This window comes from Aethalodelphis obliquidens, unplaced genomic scaffold (genome assembly GCF_003676395.1).
Source record: "Aethalodelphis obliquidens isolate GAN/ISIS:26980383/991018 unplaced genomic scaffold, ASM367639v1 scaffold27, whole genome shotgun sequence".
In the NCBI taxonomy this organism is placed as follows: domain Eukaryota; kingdom Metazoa; phylum Chordata; class Mammalia; order Artiodactyla; family Delphinidae; genus Aethalodelphis; species Aethalodelphis obliquidens.
The window spans coordinates 14,618,043-14,642,519 of record NW_020837971.1 but is presented as its reverse complement, the minus strand read 5'-3'; the positions used below and the strand labels follow the sequence as shown (position 1 = coordinate 14,642,519).

At 40.1% G+C, this 24,477-nt stretch overlaps 1 long non-coding RNA gene across 1 annotated transcript in view; it reads left to right on the top strand.

Moving 5' to 3' along the window:
* The window catches only part of LOC113629513 (uncharacterized), a 66,200-nt gene extending 45,054 nt beyond the window's left edge, over positions 1 to 21,146 (top strand). The window contains exon 3 of the long non-coding RNA XR_003436583.1: positions 20,624 to 21,146. This is a non-coding gene — a long non-coding RNA (uncharacterized LOC113629513). The remainder of the gene's footprint in view (positions 1 to 20,623) is intronic.
* The last annotated feature ends 3,331 nt before the right edge of the window (positions 21,147 to 24,477 follow it).

Sequence of the window (24,477 nt, the reverse complement as noted above, 5' to 3'; positions counted from 1 at the left end):
CACTTTGGATGATCTGTCCATTGGTGAAAGTGGGGTGTTAAAATCCCTTACTATGATTGTGTTACTGTCAATTTCCCCTTTTATGGCTCTTAGCATTTTTCTTATGAATTGAGGTGCTCCTATGTTGAGTGAATAAATATTTACAATTGTTATGTTTTCTTCTTGGATTGATCCCTTGATCATTTTGTAGTGTCCTTCTTGTCTCTTGTAATAGTCTTTATTTTAAAGTCTATTTTGTCTGATATGAGAATTGCTACTCCAGCTTTCTTTTGATTTCCATTTGCATGGAATATCTTTTCCATCCCCTCACTTTCAGTCTGTATGTGTCCCTAGGTCTGAAGTGGGTCTCTTGTGGACAGCATATGGATGGGTCTTGTTTTTGTATCCATTCATCCAGTCTGTGTCTTTTGGTTGGAGCCTTTAATCCATTATCATTTAAGGTAATTATCAATATGTATGTTTCTACTACCATTTTCTTAATTGTTTTGTGTTTGTTTTTGTAGGTCTTTTCCTTCTCTTTTGTTTCCTGCCTAGAGAAGGACCCTTAACGTTTGTTGTAAAGCTGGTTTGGTGCTGCTGTATTCTCTTATCGTTTGCTTGTCTGTAAAGGTTTTAATTTCTCCATCAAATCTGAATGAGATCCTTGCTGGGTAGAGGAATCTTGGTTGTAGGTTTTTCCCTTTCATCACTTTAAATATGTCCTGCCACTCCCTCTGTCTTGCAGAGTTTCTGCTGAAAGATCAGCTGTTAACCTTATGGGGATTCCCTTGTAGGTTATTTGTTGCTTTTCCCTTGCTGCTTTTAATGTTTTTTCTTTGTATTTAATTTTTGATATTTGATTAATATGTATCTTGGCATGTTTCTCATTGGATTTACCCTGTATGGGACTCTCTGCTCTTCCTGGACTTGATTGACTATTTCCTTTACCATGTTAGGGAAGTTTTCAACTATAATCCCTTCAAATATTTTCTCAGACCCTTTCTTTTTCTCTTCTTCTTCTGGGACCCCTATTATTCTAATGTTGGTGCACTTAATATTGTCCCAGAGGTCTCTGAGACTGTCCTCAATTCTTTTCATTCTTTTTTCTTTATTCAGCTCTACAGTAGTTATTTCCACTATTTTATCTTCCAGATCACTTATCTGTTCTTCTGCCTCAGTTATTCTGCTAATGCTTCCTTGTAGAGAATTTTTAATTTCATTTATTGTGTTGTTCTTTATTGTTTGTTTGCTCTTTAGTTCTTCTAGTTTCTTTTTAAATGTTTCTTGTATTTTCTCTATTCTATTTCCAAGATTGTGGATCATCTTTACTATCATTACTCTGAATTCTTTTTCAGGTAGACTGCCTATTTCCTCTTCATTTGTTTGGTCGGGTGGGTTTTTACCTTGCTCCTTCATCTGTTGCATATTTCTCTGTCTTCTCTTTTTTTTCACTTATTGTGTTTGGGATCTCGTTTTCACAGGCTGCAGTTTCGTAGTTCCTGTTGTTTTTGGTGTCTGCCCCCAGTGGGTGAGGTTGGGTCAGTGGCTTGTGTAGGCTTCCTAGTGGAGGGGACTGGTGCCTGTGTTCTGATAGGTGGGGCTGGATCTTCTCTTTCTGGTGGGCAGGGCCCCATCCAGTGGTGTGTTATGGGGTGTCTGTGAACTTAGTATGATTTTAGGCACTCTCTGCTAATGAATGGGGTTGTGTTCCTGTCTTGCTAGTTGTTTGGCATGGGGCGTCCAGCACTGGAGTTTGCTGGACATTGTGTGAAGCTGGGTCTTAGCGTTGAGATGGAGATCTCTGGGAGAGCTCTTGCCAATTGGTATTATGTGGGGCTGGGAGGTCTCTGGTTGTCCAATGTCTTGAACTCAGCTCTCCCACCTCAGAGGCTCAGAAGTGACAGAAGGCCGGATCACAAAGACCCTGTCAGCCACACAGCTCAAAAGAAAAGGGAGAAAAAAAGAAAAAGTAAATAATGATAAAGGAAAAAAGATAAGGTATTAAAATAAAAAAATAAAAATAATTTAAAGAAAAAGAAGAGAGCAACCAAACAAACAAATCCACCATGATAACAAGCGCTGAACACTAAACTACGATAAATGTAAAAATCGAAACCAAATCAGTCGCAGACAGCAAACCCCAAGTCTACAGTTGCTCCCAAAGTCCACCGCCACAATTTTGGGATGATTCGTTTTCTATTCAGATATTCCACAGATGCAGGTACATCCAGTTGATTTTTGATTTAATCCACTGCTCCTGAGGCTGCATGGAGAGATTTTCCTTTCTCTTCTTTGTTCCCACAGCTCCTGAGGTTCAGCTTTAATTTTGGCCCTGCCTCTGCATGTAGGTCGCCCTCAGGTGTTTGTTCCCCGCCCAGACAGGAGGGGATTAAAGCAGTGGCTGATTAGGGGGCTCTTGCTCACTCAGGCCAGGGGGAGGGAGGGGTATGGTAGTTATAATTGGAATGTGGGGCAAGCCTGCAGCGGCAGAGGCTGGCGTGACATTGCAGCAGCCTGAGGCACACCTTGTGTTCTCCTGGGGAAGTTGTTCCTGGATCATGGGACCCTGGCAGTGGCGGGCTGCACAGGCTCCCCGGAAGGGAGGTGTGGATAGTAACCTGTGCTCGCACACAGGCTTCTCGGTGGCGGCAGCAGCAGCCTTAGCGTCTCGTGCCCGTCTCTGGGGTGCGCGCTGATAGCCGCGGCTCGCGCCCACCTCTGATGCTCTTTTAGGCGGTGCTCTGAATCCCCTCTCCTCGCACACCCTGAAACAATGGTCTCTTGCCTCTTAGGCGTGTCCAGACTTTTTCCTGGACTCCCTCCCGGCTAGCCGTGGCCCACTAGCCCCCTTCAGGCTCTGTTCACACAGCCAACCCCAGTCCTCTCCCTGGAATCTGACCTCTGAAGCCTGAGCCTCAGCTCCCAGCCCCCACCCGCCCCAGTGGGTGAGCAGTCAAGCTCACCAGTCAGACTGGTGAGTGCTAGTCGGCACCAATCCTCTGTGTGGGAATCTCTCTGCTTTCCCCTCTGCACCCGTGTTGCTGCGCTCTCCTCCATGCTCCGAAGCTTCCCTTCCACCCACCCCCCCCCATCTCCACCAGTGAAGGGGCTTCCTAGTGTGTGGAAACTTTTCCTCCTTCACAGCTCCCTTCCAGAGGTGCAGGTCCCATCCCTATCCTTTTGTCTCTGTTTTTTCTTTTTTCTTTTGCTCTACCCAGGTATGTGGGCAGTTTCTTGCCTTCTGGGAAGTCTGAGGTCTGCCAGCGTTCAGTAGGTGTTCTGTAGGAGTTGTTCCACATGTAGATGTATTTTTGATGTATCTGTGGGGAAGAAGGTGATCTCCACATCTTACTCCTCTGTCATCTTGAAGGTCCACCCAGTAGCTTTTTAAGAATGGGTGCATGAAAGGTACATTTTCTAAATCCTTGCATAACTGAATTGTTTTTATTTTCATGTACACTTTATGAATAGTTTGAGCATTTTTCATAGTTGGTGAATACAATTCATGTAACATGAAATTCATCCTTTTAAGATGTACAATTCAGAGGGTTTTAGCATATGCACAAAGTCGTACAACCATTATCACTTATTCCAGAATATTTTCCTTATTAACTCGGTATGTAACTTTTATGTATTTCTGTGTCCAATCTCCCATGTAAATTCTTGGGAGCAAGGAGTACACATCAAACACCTAGTGCTAAGCAAAAGCAGTTACTCCTTTATGTATTGAGTAAGAGGAAAGGTAAATGAAAGTTTAGAGACTTCCATTGCTGGCTTGATGAAGCAAGCACCATGCTGGGAAGGCCCATGTAGTAGGGACTGGCAGGCAGCCTCCAACCAACAGCCAGTAAGAAGCAGAGGCCCCCAGTCTTACAACTGCAAAGAAGTGAATTCTGCCAATAACTTGAGTGAGCTTGGAAGAAGATTCTTCCCCAGTAGGGTCTACAGATGAGAACACAGCTCAGGTAACATTCTGATTGCAGCCTGATGAGATCCAGAGGAAGACTCAGCTAAGCCATCTGGAACCGTGACTCACAGAAACTGTGAGATAAGCGTGTGTTGCTTTAAGTTGCTAAGTTTGTGATAGTACATAACACAGCCATTGAAAATGAACACATCTGGCCTTAACATCTTCTATTGCTCAGTGAGTACTACAGCATCCTGAATTGGGGGCAGCCAACCTTCGTCCAGCCTTTGCCAGCACCAAGAATAGAACCTCATAAACTGAAGAGAAGTCATAAAGATGTTATTATGGATGTTACTCCAACTTTTGAAGAAGTCAATATTCTTCATATTCCTTTGAAGAACAGTAGCCTGAAGGTCTGAAAGCAAATGTGCAAGGTCAAGACATGATGAACGGCTTCAGGAGTCTTTCCTCCCATATGGAAAAGGCTGAGATATATAGCATTGATATTAGCAGTGCCATTGCTAGGACTGATAATCTGAAAGACAGAAGGTATAAATCTCCTTCCCCCACCTCCCCAAGGTATGATAGGAAACAGCTTGATAGAGTGTACAGAGCATCAGATTTAGAGTCTGGTAGACTTGTGTTCAGATCTCACATCTGCTACTTCCTGACCTTAACAAAGTTACTTAATCTCCATAATTAAATCATTCCATATGAAAACATGCAGCCATAATTTACCTTAAAATTTTCTTGTGATGAATAAATATGTAATGTGTAAATCACTTAAGATGTATTGGCACTTAGTACATGCTCAATTCCTTTTATAAACTTCCCATTCTCACCCCATTCATGGTCACATGGTTAACGCTATACACAAGTTTTATTTTGTTAAACATTTCCATCCTAATTACTACAACGCTTCTCCAGGAAGCCTCTGACCCAGCCATGGCTGGGGCTATTGTGCAGTACACCCCATAGTGCATTGGCAGAAGGTTGGCCATCCAGGTGACTTCGGAGATTGCGTCTTGAGCTTTGCAGCTAAACAGGGAACAAACATCCAAGGAGACAAAGTGTTGGACTCTATTTTCCTACTGGGATTTGCTTTTCTATATTAAACCCTCCTTTCTCAGGTTTCCAGGAATCTCCTAGGAAACATGGCATGAGATGCTACCTTCCACTTGGCTCCAGTTTGCCCTTGTCCAGAAATCCAGGACTCACATAGCTCTCAAACTCATTAAGTTGGATGGAACATGATGGTTAAACATTGAGGGTCAATGTCCTCACTGCCTGAGTTTGACCTTTTTTCTGAGGAGCCCTTTTATACTTTCCAGGGACACATTTTTCCTGAATCTGTATCACTAAGGTTTCTGGGCCAGAGAAATAGCAGAAAAGGCACTGAGGTAGGGAAATATTTGGAGCATTTGAGGATATAAAAGAAAGTCAGTGTGTTTGGAAAATAAATGAATTTTGTTAGAGTGGCAGCAAATGAAACTGTAGAGGTAGAAGGAGGCCAAAATAAATAAATCCCTGCTGATTGTGGCAAGGAATTTGAAAACTTTCCTAATGGTAATGAGGTGTTTATCTTTTAATGATTTAATTTATCGAATAAACAACCAAATATAAGCAACAGAGCATCATGTATAGTGCCAGCTTGCCAATTCCCCTGAAGTCAGTCTCTTTAGGTTCTTTCTCTTAGTTGGGTAAGATTCTACAAAGAATAACTCTTAACTTGCTATCTTCCATGTCTTACTCTTCTTTTTTAATATTTTCCATCTCCTTATCTCTCTGCTGCCTACCAGGTAAATTTATTCAGTTCTGCCTTCCAGTTTATGATCATTTCAGTTGTTTAATCCATTGATGATATCTTCCTTTAATAAAATAGCTGTATCTGTTTCTAAAAGATTCTAAACAAATCTGCCTGACCATTTTGTTAGTTTTGTGTTTCTTAGAAATGTTTTATAGTCTGTATTTCTTTTGAAATATTTCATACATACTGACTTTATATTCTAAATTTTTATCATTTTAATATTAGTAGTCTTTGAGGGGCTCTGATCTTTGTTCTTCATCTGCTTACTTTTCTTATGGAGGACTATTCCCTTGAATGTATGGAAATATATTACTGTAAGCTCATATTTGGTTGAGCATGAGCTCTGGAAGCACTGGTGATAATTTTCTTCAGAAAAGATGTTGTTTTATATTAATAACCTGTTACCACTTTAATTAAAGTTTTTGGGCTTGGATCTCCCTGAATGCAGGTAGTATATTTTTGAACTCTAGATCTGCAGGAGAGCAGGCTTAAGATTGCAAATTCTTAGTGATAATCATTATTATTTTATCCCATTTGCAAGAGGAGAAAAAAGACATGTTTCCTTGTAGGCAACTTTGTATCAGTCAGAATAGGCTCTGTAATGCTGGGTAACAAACAACTCTAAGTGATTTACACCACACTCTCAATGAGTTAGACTAAAAGAGTTAATTTCTTGTGCAAAGTCTGATGTGAATCCACAAAGCTCTTCAGGGGAGTTGTCTTCCATGCAGTGGTTTAGAACACATACCACTTCAATTCTGTGGCTTTTCCAGCTTAATATGATGCATCAGGATTTACCACAGCAGTGGAAAATAGCTTGGAGGAGATAAGCACCAAGAGTTCTACATGAAGTGACACATGTCCCTTTCACTCCTAGACTGCTGACCAAAGCTGTTTTCACCCATCTGTAAGAGGGCTGAAAGCTTGGTCCAGCAAGGGGAAGAGGGCTAGAAGTATTTGTGAGTACTTGTAATATCTACCACATTCTTTTTTGACTGGCATTGGATTCTTTTTCATCTTTTAAGATTGTCCTACCTTAATGGAGAAGACTCAGATTTAGCTTCCTGATCTTGTAGAATCCTATAGCTTAATATATTTGTGGCATGCAAATGTTAATCCCCTAAATGCTACGTTCTTCGTATCAGTATTTAGCCCAGGGCAGTCTTCATTTTTATATTCATTTACTGCTTGCTGCTCTGTTTTTCAGTTCACAACTTTTTTCTTTGGGGCCTGGGGATTTCCCTTAATTTCTTGCTAGCTCCACAATTGATTTAAAAATATGTTCATGGTAATTTATCCAGAATTTGAGTTGTGTTAGGGGCAATTTTGAGAATAGCTAGTTGATATTACTTCCAGAAGCAGTTAAAAAAAATATTTCCAAGTGGCAAATGACAAAAACATTTGAGACAAGTAGCAGACCTCTAATTTAATAAGAAGCTAATGAAGACCCAAGCACTGCTCAGTGGTTATCTACAGCATGGCGTTGGAGTAATTGGCATTCACTTAGATCGATTTTTGCATCATGTAGAATTATGCTATATGTTTTGTCCTAATGTGAAACATTTTTTATGGAGTAGAATCATATGGTAATGCTAGAGGATTTAACAAGGAGCTAGGAGGAACATGTCAGTCCACACATGCAATCTTCAGAAAGCAGTTTTGGAACTGCATGGTAAGAAACCAGTTAAGGAATGAAAAATCAACTTGTATCAGAGAAATCTAAAATTGAGGAGCCAATATTTACATGTTTGATAGAGCATTGATTCTGCTAGTATTGCTCCCACAGCTCTGCTAGATCAAAACAGCTTCATAGGGGGATCAGATACAGGCCTTTCTATGGTCAGGTCCAGATCACCCACACGCTGTTCCTTCTGCTTCAAAGCAGACCCTGTGTTCTGACCCAAGTCTCTTGACTTGATGACAGTTGCTCCTACTCTATCCCATGGGTAAGGGTCCGCAGATTGGCTCTGGCGTGGAACAGTCCCCAGGCACATCTTCTCATCCCTGCCTCTGAAGGTAGGCTCATGTATCGTTTTTCATATTAATGGTTTTATGGAGGAGAAAAAAAATTGTGTTAACATAAAGACATACTGAAACATTAGTAATCCAATTTTCTAATTGTTTTAGTCCCTGATTTCCTTTCTCAGAAGGAAGCTGGGATCTAGATTGTTCTCTCTGTCCATATAGCAGAGAAGGACTTACCAGTGTTCTCCTTTAGGTGTGACTGTGATCCCTCCTTCCAGGAATTCCCTTCCTTCCTGTCAGGCATGTCATAAGATGCCACGAAAGCTCAGGTGAGTGTTCACATTTCTGAGGACCAGGAGATTAAACTGAATCAGACCCATTCCACAGAAGCTCTTTCCCATAAACATGTCTTAACCAACATGTCCTTTGGGGGGTTGTTGGAGAGCCAACTAGCATAGCGCCAAAGAGCTGGACAAGTTAATTCACATTCTGAAAGGAACTTAGTAAGTGGCCACACCTACAAGCAAAAATCAGGGAAAAGAAAAAGCTGGGAAATATCACCTTCCATGCAGGTCCATGCTGGAATGTGGAAAATTGATACTGGGAAGAAATTAGCAGGCTCTGCGTCTTGAATAATTATTTAACCAGTAGCTATCACAGGCACATCCTGGCCAGTCTCAACACCTCGTTAGGTAACTGGGGTACAAAAATGAGAAAAGATACGCATCGTGTCGGCTCGTGGAGATTATACCCTCATGAGTAAGGCAAACATTAAAGAAATTAATCCATAATTAATGACAACAGTTTAAGTATTAGGAAGAAATATCACTATTTTTTCCTTCCCTGTATTTTTCTAAATGCTTCAGCGTTTCATTTGCTTATTGAACTCTTTTTGTCTCACGTGGGGTTTTCCTTCCCAACTGGTGGAACTGTCTGGATATAATTCAAGGTCATGTTTAGTGCAAGTATATGGGTTCTGTCCATGCACCAAGTATTACTCCAATCGTGCCCCATACCAGAGATGTCCATCCCTGTGTCCCTGAGGGAAACTACAGATACAGGAAAATGACCAGCAAGTAGCGCAAAGAGAAACTTTGTTCTTTAGCTGGGACTTTGGTCCCAAACCATAGTGTAGAACTCTACAAATCTGGCCTGCATGACATGTCACCCTCCTGTACTTAAATTTGTGTGAGCTGGGGGACGGCTGGGCATTGCATCCCATTCAAAAAACACTGATTCAAAAACTCTTGAAAAGTAATGCAAGCCTTTGCTGAAATTCTGGAAGATGTAGCAAAAGGTTGAATTACTTCCACACGTGCAGTGTCCTAAAATTCTTCTTCACACCTCTATCTCCCTCAAGTCCCTCCCAGTGTGTTAGCTGCCCTAATCTCTCTTCTTTCTCTTCCCCTTTATTTCTGCTTCTCCTCAGAACAGAACCTCAAAGTCAACCTGCAATGGCTTAAAGTTCTCCATCCTTCTCCTGCATCGCCCTCACCCCTCCAGAGGGACTCTTTTGCCCTTACTCATGATATCCCGTTAGAAATTTCACATCTTTGTCAGTGCTGGCTCAGCTGATGTCAGCCTGGAACCTCTGCCTGGCTCTTCCATGGTCTCTTTGCAAGGTTTGGCTTAGTCTGCCTCTCGTGTAAGATCTGGAAGGCAAGCTGGAAGAAGCCATCATTCTGGAGGAGACGCAGTAGTTGCAGGTAGTTGCAAGGCCAGAGGTGGATCTCGACAACCACCAGCAATTCCTAAGATTCACTGGAGCTTTGGGGCTGGTTCCAGGAGTTGTATCCCTGACCTTGCTCCACCAGTGCTTCTTGTGGAAGTAAAGCTCTCATCCCCTGTCCAAAAGCCCTCCTCATTTGACATGTCTATAGTTACGGTGCTCAGACATCTGATTTACCTGGGATGGTCTCATTTATACCTGTTTCTCCCAATTAATTACTAATAATACCTCCCTTTGCTCTCCAAGTGTTCCAGATTCAGTGATAAATTATACGATGGCTTTGCCTAGCAAGGTTTTTGTTTCTCTGTTGGAGTCCTGCGTGATACACCGCCGCTTATAATTCTCTCCAGTCATTGGCCTGTGGTACTGAAACAGGGAGGTCTGTGAATGCTTCCTTTCTATCCCTGCCACACTTCAGATCAGATGAGGTAGTCCCAAGTGGGAACCTAAAGCAACCTCTGGGTGGAGCCCTCTTGCGCCTCTGTTTCTGGGTCGGGTCCTGGGTACAGCAGGGGCAGCCCTCAGAGCAGTGCGGCTGAGCTTTTGTATCTGAAGGAGAAAGCACACACTCACATGTGCTCAGAAACTGCTGTGTTAGCTCCACCGCTAGAAACATGGCTTGATGACAGGTCTTTGAACTTGACCAAACCTGATTATCCACTCCCCACTTGGGGGTGAAGAGAAATGAATTAGATGAGAGAGACGGTCTTGACTTCCCTCAAGAGAAAAAGCATCTATGGTTTCGTGCTGAACTGTTTCCCTCTTTGCTGACAAGCAAAGTTCTGGTGGTAGGATTCTCGTGGTTAGTCAGACCACAATAATTTCAGTGCTAAATGGTGAGCTTGAGATGAGATGTGCTGGGACCAAATTAGCGAACAGCCCTCACTGCCACTCCAAATGCAACCAGGTGTCTTCAAACTGTATTTCAGCAAGGGGAAAAAAAAGAGATAATAGAAGATACTGAAAAAATAACATCAAGGAAGACACGTTGCCTCATTTTGAAGTCAGGGGGCCAGTGCTGGCCCAGCTGGGGTCTCCAGAGTGCCCCCAGCCTTAGGAATCACCGATGGTCTGAATGCCAGACAGTGAGAATAGGGAAACTCTGGATCTTGGCTCTGTATTAATGGGATGGGCTGAAGCTAGAATTTTCTTTGGACCCCCAAATGCTTTCTCTTTCTTCTGAGTTTGTCCTCTAAAATCTTTGATCCCAAGTCTTTAGATGTGGGAGAAGGGTGAATATAAGAGAGTCAGAGGCTATAAATTTTATCTACTGAAATAATGCTGTTTCATTTCCTAAAGGTCAGGAGAAGAACATTTAATGGGTAGAACAGAAATGAGAAGGAAAATGATTAAAGGTTAAAAAAAAGTAAGCAGAAGGAAAATTCTAGGAGGTGAAATAAAAGAAAAAGAGCCTTCCCTTGATTGGAGAAATGGGAACACAGCGGAGGAAAGGATTTGTCAATTTTTTTTTTTTTTTTTTTTTTTTTTGGCCAAAGCTATAAGTTCCTGTCACTTGTGGGAGCAGTAGTTCTGAAAGGTTCATAGTTACCCACCATGGAAGACAAAAAACTTTTGTATATCACTGCTTTTAATTCTCAGCTAATTTGGGGTCTACTCAGTTCAGTATGAGGGGGGAAGCTGGGAAATGATTTGGATCATCACCAATGGCTAATTTAGATCATTCAGGACCTCAAATGTGACTTTCTTTTTTTTTTTTCTTCCAGTTTTCTTGAGATATGATTGCCATAAAGCATGGTTAAGTTTAAGGTGTACAGCATAATGGTTTGACTCACATACATTGTGAAATGATGACCACAGGGAGTTTAGTGAACTGCCATCATCTCCTATAGATACAAAATTAAAGAAATAGAAAAAATAGTTTTTCCAGTAACTCTTAGGATTTTCTCTCTTCACAACTTCCATAAACAGCATACAGCAATGTTCATTATATTTATCCTGTTGTACATCACATCCTTAGTACTTATTTATCTTATAACTGGAAGTTGGTACCTTTTGACTACCTTCATCCAATTCCCCCTCCCCTCACCCTCCACCTCTGGTAACCACAAATCTGATCTCTTTTTCTATGAGTTTGTTTGTTTTTCCCTTGTTTTCGAAGTATAATTGACCTATAACACTATGTTAATTCCTGTTACACAACATAGTGATTTGATATTTCTATACGTTTCAAAATGATCACCATGATAATTCTAGTTATGCTATGTCACCATACCAAGATATTACATAATTATTGAATTATAGAAAACATTATGGATTCCTCAAAAAATTAAAAATAGAAATACTGTATGATCCAGCAATTCCAGTCCTGGGTATTTATCTGAAAAAATGAAAACACACCCTTATGTTCATTGCAGCATTACTTACAATAGCCAAGATATGGAAGCAACATAGATGTCCATTAACAGATGAATGGTTAAAGAAGATGTGGTATATATACACAATGGAATATTACTCAGCCATAAAAAATAATGAAATCTTGCCATTTCTGACAACACAGACGGGCCGAGAGGGTATAATGCTAAGTGAAATAAGTCAGAGAAAGACAAATACTGTATGATTTCACTTATATGTGGAATCTAAAAAACAAAACAAATGAACCAACATAACAAAACAGAAAGAGAATCATAGATGCAGAAAACAAAAAGGTGGTTGCCTGGGGTCAGGGGCAGTATAGGGGGAGGAGAGAAATAGGTGAGAGAAATTAAGAGATACAAACTTCCAGTTGCAAAATAAATGAGTCACAGGTATGAAATGTACAGTGTGGGGAATATAGTCGATAATTATGTAATATCTTTGTATCATGATTTCTTTTTTAATTAACTGCACAAAAAGCTGCAGCATCCCCCTCGGTTTTGATAATTCTTTCTCTTTCTTTCCTATTCTTAATTCCCTATATCTTTTTGTCCCCTTCTCTCTACTTATCATTCAGAGTAGTCACTGACCACCAGCTTTTCCACAAGGTTATTATTATTACTATCAGAAATATTTATTGTGATGCTTGCACAATTATATTAAAAACCATTGAATTACACTTGAAACAGGTGGATTGTACAATATGTGAATTATACCTCAACTAAAGTTGTCATTAAAAAACACAAAAAAGGGAAATATTTCTTGAGTGTTCAAAGCATGACCAGCAGTCTTCTGTTTGTTCAAGTGTTTTACATATGTTAGAAAATTTTAAATTCCTGCAGAGCTGGGTGATAGTACTATAATCATCCCCATTTCTCGTATGAGGAAGTAGAAGTAAAGTGGTGATAAGCAAGTTGCCAAGATCACTCAGTTAGTAAATTGGAAAGTTGAAGTTTGAACCCACATCTCTCTGAATCAAAAGTCTGTGCACTTTATCACTCTGAGCTAATGCCTCAAATTAAGGCCAGTTATGAAAATCAATACAAGATTCACATTCAGTGACCAAACCAGATGGTTACTCTTTTTTTTTTTTTAACCATTTAGCCACACTGTCTGAATAAAGGAGCTGCTGCTGGCTCGATTGTGGCCTCAGCCAGGGTCTGCACACACTGCGGTGAGGTGCTAAATATGGTCTGTTAGTAGTTTGTTGTAATTTTTTTTTGCATCAATGCTTATAAGGGATATTGTTCTGTAGTTTTCTTTTCTTGTAGTGTCTTTGTCTAGCTTTGGTACCAGGGTAATGCTGGTCTCATAGAACAAGTTAGTAAGTACTCCCTCCTCTTCAATTTTTTGGAAAAGTTTGAGAAATATTGTTATTAGTTCTTCTTTAAATATTTGGTAGAATTCACCAGTGAGGCCATCAGGTCCAGAGGTTTTCTTTGTCAGAAGATTTCTGATTACTGATTCGATCCCTTACTGGCCATAGGTCTATTCAGATTTTCCATTTCTTATGATCTTGTCTTGGTAGGCTTATGTTTCTACGATTTTTTTCACTTCACCTAGGTTATCCAATTTGTTAGTGTATAATTGCTCATAATACTCTCTTATAATCCTTTTTATTTCTGAAAAATTAGTAACAATGCCCCCATTTTCATTTTAGTAATTTGAGTATTCTCTCTTTTTTTTATTAGCCCATCTAGCTAAAGGTCTGTCAATTTTCTTTATCTTTTCATAGAAACAACTTTTGGTTTTATTGATTTTCTGTATTATTTTTCATTCTCTTTCATTTACCTCTGCTCTAATTTTTATTATTTCCTTTCTTCTTCTAGCATTGGCTTTAGTTTGTTTTTCTTTTTCTAGGTCCTCAAGTTGTAAAGATAGGTTGTTGATTTGAGATCTTATTTTTTGTAGTAAGCACTTATAGCTATAAACTTATTCCATAAGTCTTGGTATGCTGTGTTTTTGTTTTCATTTGTCTTTAAGTATTTCTAATTTTCCTCGTGATTTCTTGTTTGATCAATTGGTTGTTTAAGAGTGCGTTGTTTAATTTTCACGCATCTGTGAATTTTCCAGTTTTACTTCTGTTGTTGATTTCTAACTATCCTGTTGTGGTCAGAGAAGATGTATGATATTTATCCTTCAAAATCTATTTAGATTTAATTTGTGGCCTAACAGATAATCTATCCTGGAAAATGTCCCATGTGCCCTTGAGAAGAATGTGTATGCTATTTTTGTTGGGCAGTTTTTTCTGTAGATATCTGTTTGATCTAGTTGGTTTATTGTATTGTTTAAATTCCTATTTCCTTACTTATCTTCTTTCTGGTTGTTCTATTATTTTTACAGTTCTCAGTTGGCAGCTCTTTTTCTTTTAGTACTTTTAAAATGTAGCTTTTATGTCTACTTGCTTACATCGTTCCTAACAAGAAATCAGCTGTCATCTTTTTTTGTTCCTTGTATACAATCTATCATGTTTTTCTCTGGCTGCTTTAAAGATTTTTCTCTTTTTTCACTGCTTTTGAGCAAGTTAATTATGATGTGCCTTGGTGTAGTTCTCTTCATTTTTCTTAAACTTAGGGTTTGTTGAACTTCTAGGAACTGTGGGTTTATAGTTTTCATCATTTTTGAAAAATTTCAGCCAAATGGTTTTTTCCTTCACATTTCCCTCCTCTTCTATAAGGATTTCAATTACATGCTTGAAGTTTTTCCACTTCCACTATTCACTCAAGTCCTGTTAATTTTTTTAATTCTCTTTTTCTCTGTATTTGAGTATTTCCTTTTTTTTCTTTTTAGCTTTTTTTTTTTGGCCATGAAGCACGTGGGATCTTAGTTCCCCTACCAGGGATCGAACCCATGCCCCCTGCAGTGGAAACACGGAGTCTTAACCACTGGACCACCAAGGAAGTCCCTCTGTATTTGCATTTGAATAGTTTTCATGACCATGTTCTCAATTTTACTAATCATTTTATTCTGCAATGTCTCCTTGTCATTAATCCCATTTATGTATTTTTCATCTCATTGTTATTTTCATCTCTAGAAGTTGATTTTTTAATATATCTATCTTCCATTTCTCCACTTATCTTTTAAAAATTTTTTAATCTCCATTTATCTTTTAAACATATGAATTACAGTTATTTTAATGTCTTTTTTTTTTTTTTTTTTTTTTGCTAATTTTAGCATCTGTGCCAGTTCTGCTGTGGTTTCAATTGATTGATTTATCACCTCATCAAGTACTGGATTTTCCTGTTTCTTTCCATGCCTGGTAACTTTTTATGGGATTCCAGATATTAGGAATTTTATCTTGGATGCACGTTATCTTTATATTTCTATAAATATTCTTGAAGGGTTTTTTTGGGGGGGGAACAATTTACTGGAAAACATTTTAATTCTTTTGGGTCTTGCTTTTAAGATTTATTAGGCAGGATCAGAGCAGCCCTTCATTCAGGGCTAGTTTTTTTCCATTAGTGATGCAAGATCCTTCAGGCACTCTATCCAATGTGCCATGAATCATGAGATTAGCTAGTCAGTCTAGATTAGGCATTTTTCCTGGTCAGGCTGTTGTTACTTCTTTTCAGGTGTTCTTTTCCTGGCCTTGGGTATTTCCTTTACATGCATGAGCTGATCGGCACTCAGCTGAGTACTTGGGGCATACCCTTTACATATCTCCCAAATCCTCTCTCTGTGCTTCCCTGTTCTCTCAGTACTGTTCTGTATATCCTAGTCACTTTGTCTCTGCAACTAAGGGATTCCACTAGGCTACACCAAGGTTCCCTTGCCTGTGCCATGATCCGGGGACTCAGCTGGGTCAAAAGAAGAACTCACTTCATTTGTTTTCATAATTTCAGGAATCACTTTTCTTCGTTGCCTGGTGTCAAGTGTGTTGAAATCTGTTGTTTCATGTATCTCAGATTTTCTATATTTTGTTCTTTTTAAAAAAAGAACAGTTGGGAGAGTCAGTTGGGAGAGTCAGTCTGGTTCCTGTTATTCCATCTTGGCTGGAAGCAGAAATCACTTCAGTGTCTTTTAACCTCTCTTTCATATATTCCACATCTTTATCACTTTATTTTACATTCTGCCTGTGCTTTTTTAAATCAATCTTCCAGTTTTGAATTCTTTTCTTTTTAAAGCTGTGTTTATTTAATCTATTTAATCTCTTCAATGAATTTTGAGTTTCAATGGCTACATATTTCACTTTTAGGAATCCTTTATATTTTTTATGGTTTCTATTGCTTCTATTATCCTTTTTATTATTCGTTTTGAACAGACCTATTTTATTAATATTATAAAGACTTATAAAGGTTTTTCTGTCATTTCTAGATTGTAGAGCACCAATTTTCCCTTTTATTGTATCTACAAAGTCTCTCTTGTGGTTATTTATTCCTTCATGTGATTTGATTTTTTTATTCTGACTATTAATCTTAGTCTGTGTTTTTTATTTGACTTAATTTTGTTCTTTGTGAATTCAAGGAATTGCTGTCTATGGGCCCTGAGTTATAGATGTGCCCTTACAGAACAATTTTCTATTTCTTCTGCAGTATCCCCAGGTATTCCTTGGTTTTGGGATGGGATTTCATTTTAATGACCTGGTTAGTGTTCACTGAACCCCATATGCAGTATAAATTCTGACCCTACACCTGCCCATTGTACAAGCTTATATTTGATTTCTCACAGTATAATAATTTTTTTTTCTCCTTCTTACCACTGGTTTCTCCCCTGGAGTCTATATATTACAGTCTGTTCTATCTTAAAATAATAAAATTTACTTGAATATTATGCCCTTTTATCTTCTTTCATCCTTAAAGTCCTTAAAATTATAGTTTATACTCACACCTACCCGTTTCTCAACAACCAACACTGTACTAAAATAGCGTATTAAAGAAATTCTCAGAAGCTCCATAGAACTGCCTGGCATAGTCTTCATCCTCTTTTATTTCCATGACATTCTGTGGTGCTGACCCCCTTCCTTTTTTGCATCTTCTCCTCGCCCTTGATGAGAACTCATTCTCAGTATAGCAAGGGGGCCATTTAAACAAAAATTTTGCACTTAACCTTCTAATGAGTGAAGACATGATATATATCTGTAAGGAACTAAGTGTTGATACTATTCCATCAACAGTTATGGATATTGGTGGGAAAAAGGAAAAGAAAGGAGATTTCAAGGCTTTGGCCAATTCTTCCATATTACTAAAGGGTAATTTAGTAGGATGACACTTTGTTTAACCGAGTATGAGTCTTCAGATATGTAAATACAGATCCAGTTCCAAGGATGAGGTGAGGAACACAATTGGTCTGAATCATAAAGAGAAAGGAATTACATTTTAGCAGGGAAGGAGGAAGGAAGGGAAACTCAAGAAACAAAGAGACATAGAGAGGCTGGCAGGAACTTGAAGGGGACAGGAGGTAAGCCAAAATAACTCCAGGCTGGACACCATGCAAGTATTGGCCAGGGAGAATCTTCCTGTCAACTACTAGCTTGTCTCAGGACCTGGGGGCATGGTGGGGCTGTCACAGATCTAGTTTCCAGGAGCTAAAGGAGAACAACATACAAGGGGCAAAATTATTCATGTGGAAATCTGTCAGAAACCAGCCAAGACTCTTTTTTGCATGACTCATACTGTCCACACCACTTCAGTCAAATTCCTTAATCAAAGCAACAAGAAAGAAACTTTATACTAGAAATAAGCCCGAACAGTGCTACCTCAAACCTTGACAGAAAGTTTATCTAGACCAGTACAAATGCAATAGAACTTGCTGCAGTCGTGAGAATGTTCTCTATCTGCATTTTTCAACATGGTAGCTTTTAACTATATGTAGACATTGAGCACTTGAAATATAGCTAATGTAACTGAGAAACTGAATTTTTAATTTCCCTTCATTTTAATGAATTAAAATTTAAATAACAGATGGCTAATGGCTACAGCAAACTTTTCTGTCAAGGGCTTTGTGAGCCCCATATGGTCTTTGTTGCATATTCTTTGTTTTTCTGTTTGTTTTATTTTTCTTTGACTTGTTTTAATTTACTTTATTTTCACAACCCTTTAAAAATATAAAGTATCCTTAGCTGGAGGGCTGTATACAAACGGGCCACAGGACAGATTCAGCTTGTGGTCCATAATTCGTCCACCCCTGACCTAATCTCTCAGAGCTTTTGAAAATCTTTGTTTTTAATATTATTAAAAGTAATCATTACTATCGTCCCAGTATTAGATGTGTTAGTGGCCTTTCTTCTTCTAATAGAATTTTCTGCAAACTGTGTTCCGTGGTACACTCATCCATTTTAGGTTCTCTCCACAACGAAACAACTCTATTTAAATAAGTTGTGAAATACTCAATACTAAGACGCTATTTTTAAAGATTTATAATGCACATTAGTATATGAAGGCTCTGATGAGTTGATGCAGAATATTGGTTTTACATTGATTTGGGTCTTCTCTACTTATTTGACCACCATGCAGGTGGCATGCAGGGCATATGTGTGTGCAAGAAGAAGTGTGTGTAGGTATTATATGCAGCATGCATAGCTACACGATATGTGCATGTGTAGGTGTGTACATGTGAGGGGGGAGCAGGTTTGTAGCAGGTGACACGTATTAATATTCGGAAGAAGGAACGTTCTACAGAACCCACTCTTGAGAAACACTTGCTGAACAAGCCTGATGATCAAAACCTTTCTCTCAGGGCTCAGAGCAGAGGCACAGGCAGTAAATAAGTGATACTCGGGAGAAGTGGGAGGATTTATTCCTGTTGAACTAGTTTAGAGAAGCTGTCATTAAGACTTTTCAAAAAGGGCTGGTGAGGTCAGCTCTCCCTGGAATGTTCACAGATTTAAACAATGGGGTGAAAGAGGCTGCTACCTGGAAGGATGCCCCACGGGCCCCTCAGGTGGCCAGAATCAGCTTAGGTCCACGCATCACGCAGAGCAGGCTGTGAGACCCAGGGAGACGGCTGGTGGAAATGGCTCTAAAGGGACTTTGGGGACCCTTGGCAGAGCAATTAGAAGTCACAAGACCTCTGTGAGGAAAAGAAAGTTCTTGGTCGACTTTAATTGAGGAAATGGAGAATGGCCTGAATTCAGTAGAGACCGAACAACAGATTTTGAAAACTTAGGAACCCTAACTAGTTAACAAGGAGGAAATCCTGCCCTGAGGGCAGGAAAATTGAACAGCTCCATTGCTCTGCTAACCTTTGGAGAAGGAAGCTGGGTACAGAAATGGCACTCAATTCAGGGGCCTTCAAGGATCACTTTCAGCTTCTCTGAGAACCAAATTCCTAGATCATCTTGTTTGTTTTTAATTTTCCAAGATGCTGAAGAGACAGAATAAAAGTAGAGTCGATTCACTGAAAACGCCTGGGTTTGAGTGCGGCCAGGAGAGGAGCAAAGCATCTTCTGCAAAGTTCCTCCTTCCTTTAGGATATCTGGAAGCTGAGCTGCCACTTTCTGAGGACGTGACTTCATATATTTACCTCCTGCTAAAGGCATTTTCTTGTCTGCATCTTGCCTAGGGAGACTGGTATTTTTGTTCTTTTCTGCAGATGTTTATAGTAACATTCTGTCTCTACAGTGGCCCAGTTATGCTCCATTGATTTCTCCTCTTGATGACTTTTAATAACATTTGAGGGAAATGGGTGGGTGAGTGAACAATTTTCCTTTCTTGGTCCAACACAGATGGTGGATAGCTAAGCCCATGCCTGCCTCTGCTCTCCACATCTGCTGAGGCTGCCTGGGCCTCGGAGCGTGTTGCTCTGTGCCTGAGAGAGCCCAGTAGCTGAGGACGTGAGCCTCATACACTTGGCCTGTGGTTGAGGTAGGTCCAGTGGGCAGTGGGGATCCAGTCAGCTCCACGTGAAGGAGTTGGGCGTGTGATATCAGCACACATGCCTCCTCTCACAGACAGCTGTTTAACCTTTCCTGCGAGTATTCAGATTTTGAGAAGAATCTAATGAAGATAGAAATTCCTTTGCTATATAAAGGGACCCATTTCTGGTGGTGACATTTCATGTCTACTTGCCTCGAGCACTCATCAAAGGCCCTCATAGATGTGAACATCTGAGCTACTGATCCTGAAAGCCAGAGTGAAAGAGAATGCCGGTGACCCAATGTCAGGGCCGAGTGGTGTTTCTTAGCTGGAAGCAGCAGTGGCGAATGAGTGGCTGGCACATTTATCAGAGCCCATGACTGGGTACGGCCAGAGCAGCGTGATACTAAGTTTAAACAAAGAACACAGGATGGCCGTGGGGCCGGCTGAGGCAGAATTCCCACTTCGACACCAAGACAATCTTCTTGCTTTGCTGAGTTTTACTACCGTGATGTCACCGAACGCTGCCAACAACAGAACTGTTATATCGCTAGTGAAAGGGCCTTAAAACTAACTGAGGGACCCCATTATGCCAATACTGGAGCTTGTCATAAAAATCATCAGTCACCGATGCCTCTGAGCTTGAGTTGGGCCTGGAGGGAAAAGAACTGTGAAATTTGGGTTCTATTCAGTTGTTTTGATCTGGACTTCTTTATGAGTAGAAAGAATGAAATTGACCATATGTGACCTTGTATTTCAAGGGAATCAAATCATTCAAACGAGAGAATTTAGCCTCTTGCCTAACAATTCCTCCAGTTCTCTTCAACGCCACGGTAATGGACCGAAGCCCTGCGTGGCTACATTTTACTAGCGTTTAGAGGACTGTAATAGTTGCATTGTTTCTCTGGTTACACCCCAAAATGCATTGCAGATTTCCTCAACTGAAATCACTCCCTGCCATTAATATGTTGTTGGAATAAAGGGCTGATTTTGGCACTGAAACTGCACCACCAGCGGGAACAGCATCAGGCAGTGAAAACAGCCTGACTCCTTTCTTCCTGTCTTCACAGGATGACAGATATTCACTGAGCGCCAACTATACACCAGGCATTTGCACTAGGAACTGGAAATATGATGGTGCCCTAAAAAAATGTGTCACTCTTGCCCTTACGGACCTTTGCATTGCTGCTAGGAAATATGCTTTTCTTTCGTTTCCTTAACTCCAAAACATATCATTTCATTTACAGCTTCTTGGTGGCAGGAAATATTATCCTGGTAAATGATGGGTCAATAACAGAAGGTGGCCTTGAATCAAAAAACTAAATAAATGCTCATGGAATTCTACATAGGAGTTGAAAGAAATATACAAACATACAAAACAATCCTCTCTGTATAATATACGCGGGAATGTTCAGAACACCCAGACACAGGTGAGGCTCTTCTCTGTGTGTGTGGAGGAGAATGAGCTCAGAGACCAGGGAGGGATACAGGGGATTTCAGCAAATGTTAATATTTAATTTTTTAGCTGGGTACTGTGTACACAGGTGTATATAATATACATACATAATTATATGTACACGTAAAATGTATATAAATGCATCTACACATGTATACACACATCCATATACAATACACAGAATATTTTGAAATACAATTTCCATTTTACAATTAAATTTTAATTGTAAAATTTCTCAATTAAAAAGCTATGGCTGAACAGCCCCTGCAGAAAATCAGGTACGGGCACTGAGAACTAGTGGGACTCACCTGTATCTGCTCTTCACTACACCCTTATCCCCAAAGACAATTCTCTGAAACACACCTGTCTATTTCTTTAATATTTTACTTTTTTTTTTTTTTTTTTTTTTGCGGGTCCCGGGCCCTTCCCTCTTTTGGCCTCTCCTGTTGCGGAGCACAGGCTCCAGACGCGCAGGCTCAGCGGCCATGGCTCACGGGCCCAGCCGCTCCACGGCATGTGGGATCTTCCTGGACCGGGGCACGAACCCACGTCCCCCGCATCGGCAGGCGGACTCTCAACCACTGCGCCACCAGGGAAGCCCGTATTTTATTTTTTTATACTAGTCCCTGCTCCCTTTCTTTCCCAGATCTGTATCTCTAGATAGTTCAAAGCTCCCTGGCAAGTGAGAGAAGCTTTCAAGGAAGCAGCAAGGGATAAAATCACCTCCTCTTTGCTCACTTACACCCGTTTAAGAGGGGATGATGAGATGTCTGAGAGCATCCTTAAGGAGTACCCAGTTCAAAGAGTTCATATTTATTTGTTACATTTTACAAATTGCGGAGAATGGTGTAGAAGCTGAGATACAATGGAGAACTAACACTTACCATATGAGGGCCAGAGTGAACTTTCAGTAACTCCTTGGGATTTCTCAACTGGAAGATTCCCATGAAGTTTTGTGTTGGATTACCCTGGGGGGTAGGGGAGGGATTAAGTTGTTTAATTACTGTTGCCATTCTGTGTTTTATGCATTTTAATTAGTTTTAATTTTGTACTCTACCCTGAGTCAATTCCACCAAAGGCACAATTTTGAAAATAATAATGACAAAAACATATCAATTTTTCAAGTAAATGATTCTATGCTTGTCACAGCAGTGGAGAAATCTGTCAGAGCCAGACCATGGTATTTGTTCTGTCTGTTTTATGACTGTGTGAATTCTGAATGTCTGAGCTGTCCAAGACAGACATTGCATTTATCCAGACTTTAAACCTACCTTGACTTGTTTTATGGCTTTTTTTTTTTTTTTTTTAATTCTGACTTCCTTGCAGTTAGGAAGTCAGAATTTCTTTTTTTTTAAATTAATTAATTTTGGGCTGTGTTGGGTCTTCGTTTCTGTGCAAGGGCTTTCTCTAGTGTGGCAAGCGGGGGCCACTCTTCATCGCTGTTGCACGGGCCTCTCTTGTTGCTCCAGACACGCAGGCTCAGTAGTTGTGGCACACGGGCCTAGTTGCTCCGCGGCATGTGGGACCTTCCCAGACCAGGGCTCGAACCCGTGTCCCCTGCATTAGCAGGCAGATTCTCAACCACTGCGCCACCAGGGAAGCTCCTTTTACGGCTTTTTAACACAGCTGATGTATCAGCGAGCAATTTACTTTAAGACATCATGCATCCAAATTGGTATTTCAAAGGTTGATTTGAAATGCCAGAGTAGAGAATGCTAAGTGGTTAGAAGGCATTAGTTGGCTGGTAGGGGTTGGAGGGTAGAGGAATGGGGCACGGAAATGAAAAACAAATGAGAATTTCATAAACTGATTTCATTTGGAGGGCTGGGCTCACAGTGGAGATAGGGTCACCCAAGTATAGGCTTGGCCTAGAGGACTTCCAGAAGTGAGCACTGCCACATGAGTTAACCCTCCTGTGTTCATAGCCTGGGCAATTTCTTCTCCCAGATGTTGAAACAAAAACACTTTTGTATATGTGAGAAAGTAAGCATATATGGTCTGACATGGTTTACTCATAGTCACAGTGGGAAAGAATATTTGAAGTCTAGATTGTTCTGGAAATCTAATCACTACAATTATGTTTGGAACAGATCAATTATCTGATTTTGAAAAAAAAAAAAGGTATGGGCTTCCCTGGTGGCGCAGTGGTTGAGAGTCTGCCTGCTAATGCAGGGGACACGGGTTCGAGCCCTGGCTGGGAGGATCCCACATGCCACAGAGCAACTGGGTCCATGTTCCACAACTGCTGAGCCTGCGCATCTGGAGCCTGTGCTCCGCAACAAGAGAGGCTGCGATAGTGAGAGGCCCGCGCACCGCGATGAAGAGTGGCCCCTGCTTGCCACAACTAGAGAAAGCCCTCGCACAGAAACAAAGACCCAACACAGCAAAGATAAATTAATTAATTAATAAACTCCTACCCCCAACATCTTCTAAAAAAAAAAAAAAAAAAAGGTATGTGTGGTATTAGGAGAAAATCTTTTGTGTTCAAAACTTGAAAAATCAGTGAGGTATTTACAAATGCCTATTATTTGGTTTTGAAAGTGGGTGTGACACTTGGGAGCTACCTGAGTCCCAGAGTGGGTGATGGGTCAGTAGACAATAATGAACAAAAATGTGCAGATACAGAGCTCCCTGGGTCCCAGCACTTGATAGTGACTCTGGAAATAGGTACTGCAATTATTCCTATTGAACAGATGAGAGAAGCTGAGGCAAGTAACTTAGCCAAGGTCACACAGCTAGTAAGAGGTATAGTTGGTATTTAAACCTAAACAATAGGCCTCCAAAGTCCATCTTTTTTAACTATTATACAACAGTTTCTCTTACACTAAGCTTCCCTTTTGTTAATTTGCCTCCTCTCTGCCCCTCATCACCATTTCCTCCTGATTCTCTCCATTTTTTTCTCTTCTTACCTCTTCCAGAATTTCCTCTGGCTCTATTCCTACCTCTGCTTCTTTTCTGTCTTTGTTTCCCATTTCCTCACTTTGTTCTTTCTTTTATGGTCTTTGTTTTTCCCTTACTCTCTGTTTACGTTTCTTTCTCCTTTAACTGACTTTCCTACTACACGTTCATGGGTGTGCCTCTTTCTTCTATGTCCTTAATAGTCCTTTTCTGTAGAAATAAGGAAGGCATGGTACACAGTCAATAAGGCTGCTTATTGATCCAGCATTAAATGTGTATATGTGGTATATACACAGAATGCTCTACCATATGGACTTAGTATTCTTTGATTGATTTAATTTAAAAAGAGATCATTCTAATATCTTCTACTTCTAAAAATAATGCCAGTAAAGATGACTATATAATACTTGATAGTCATATTACACTCCTATGTCTTTTCCTTTTTCCCTTATAAGTTAAAAAAAAAAAAGGAAAGAAAAGGAATTTTCATCCATGATCCAGAACTCATTTAGAAATCTGAGTATACATTTTATTTGACAAAAGTGGATTTCTCGTTGTGAGATGGTGATA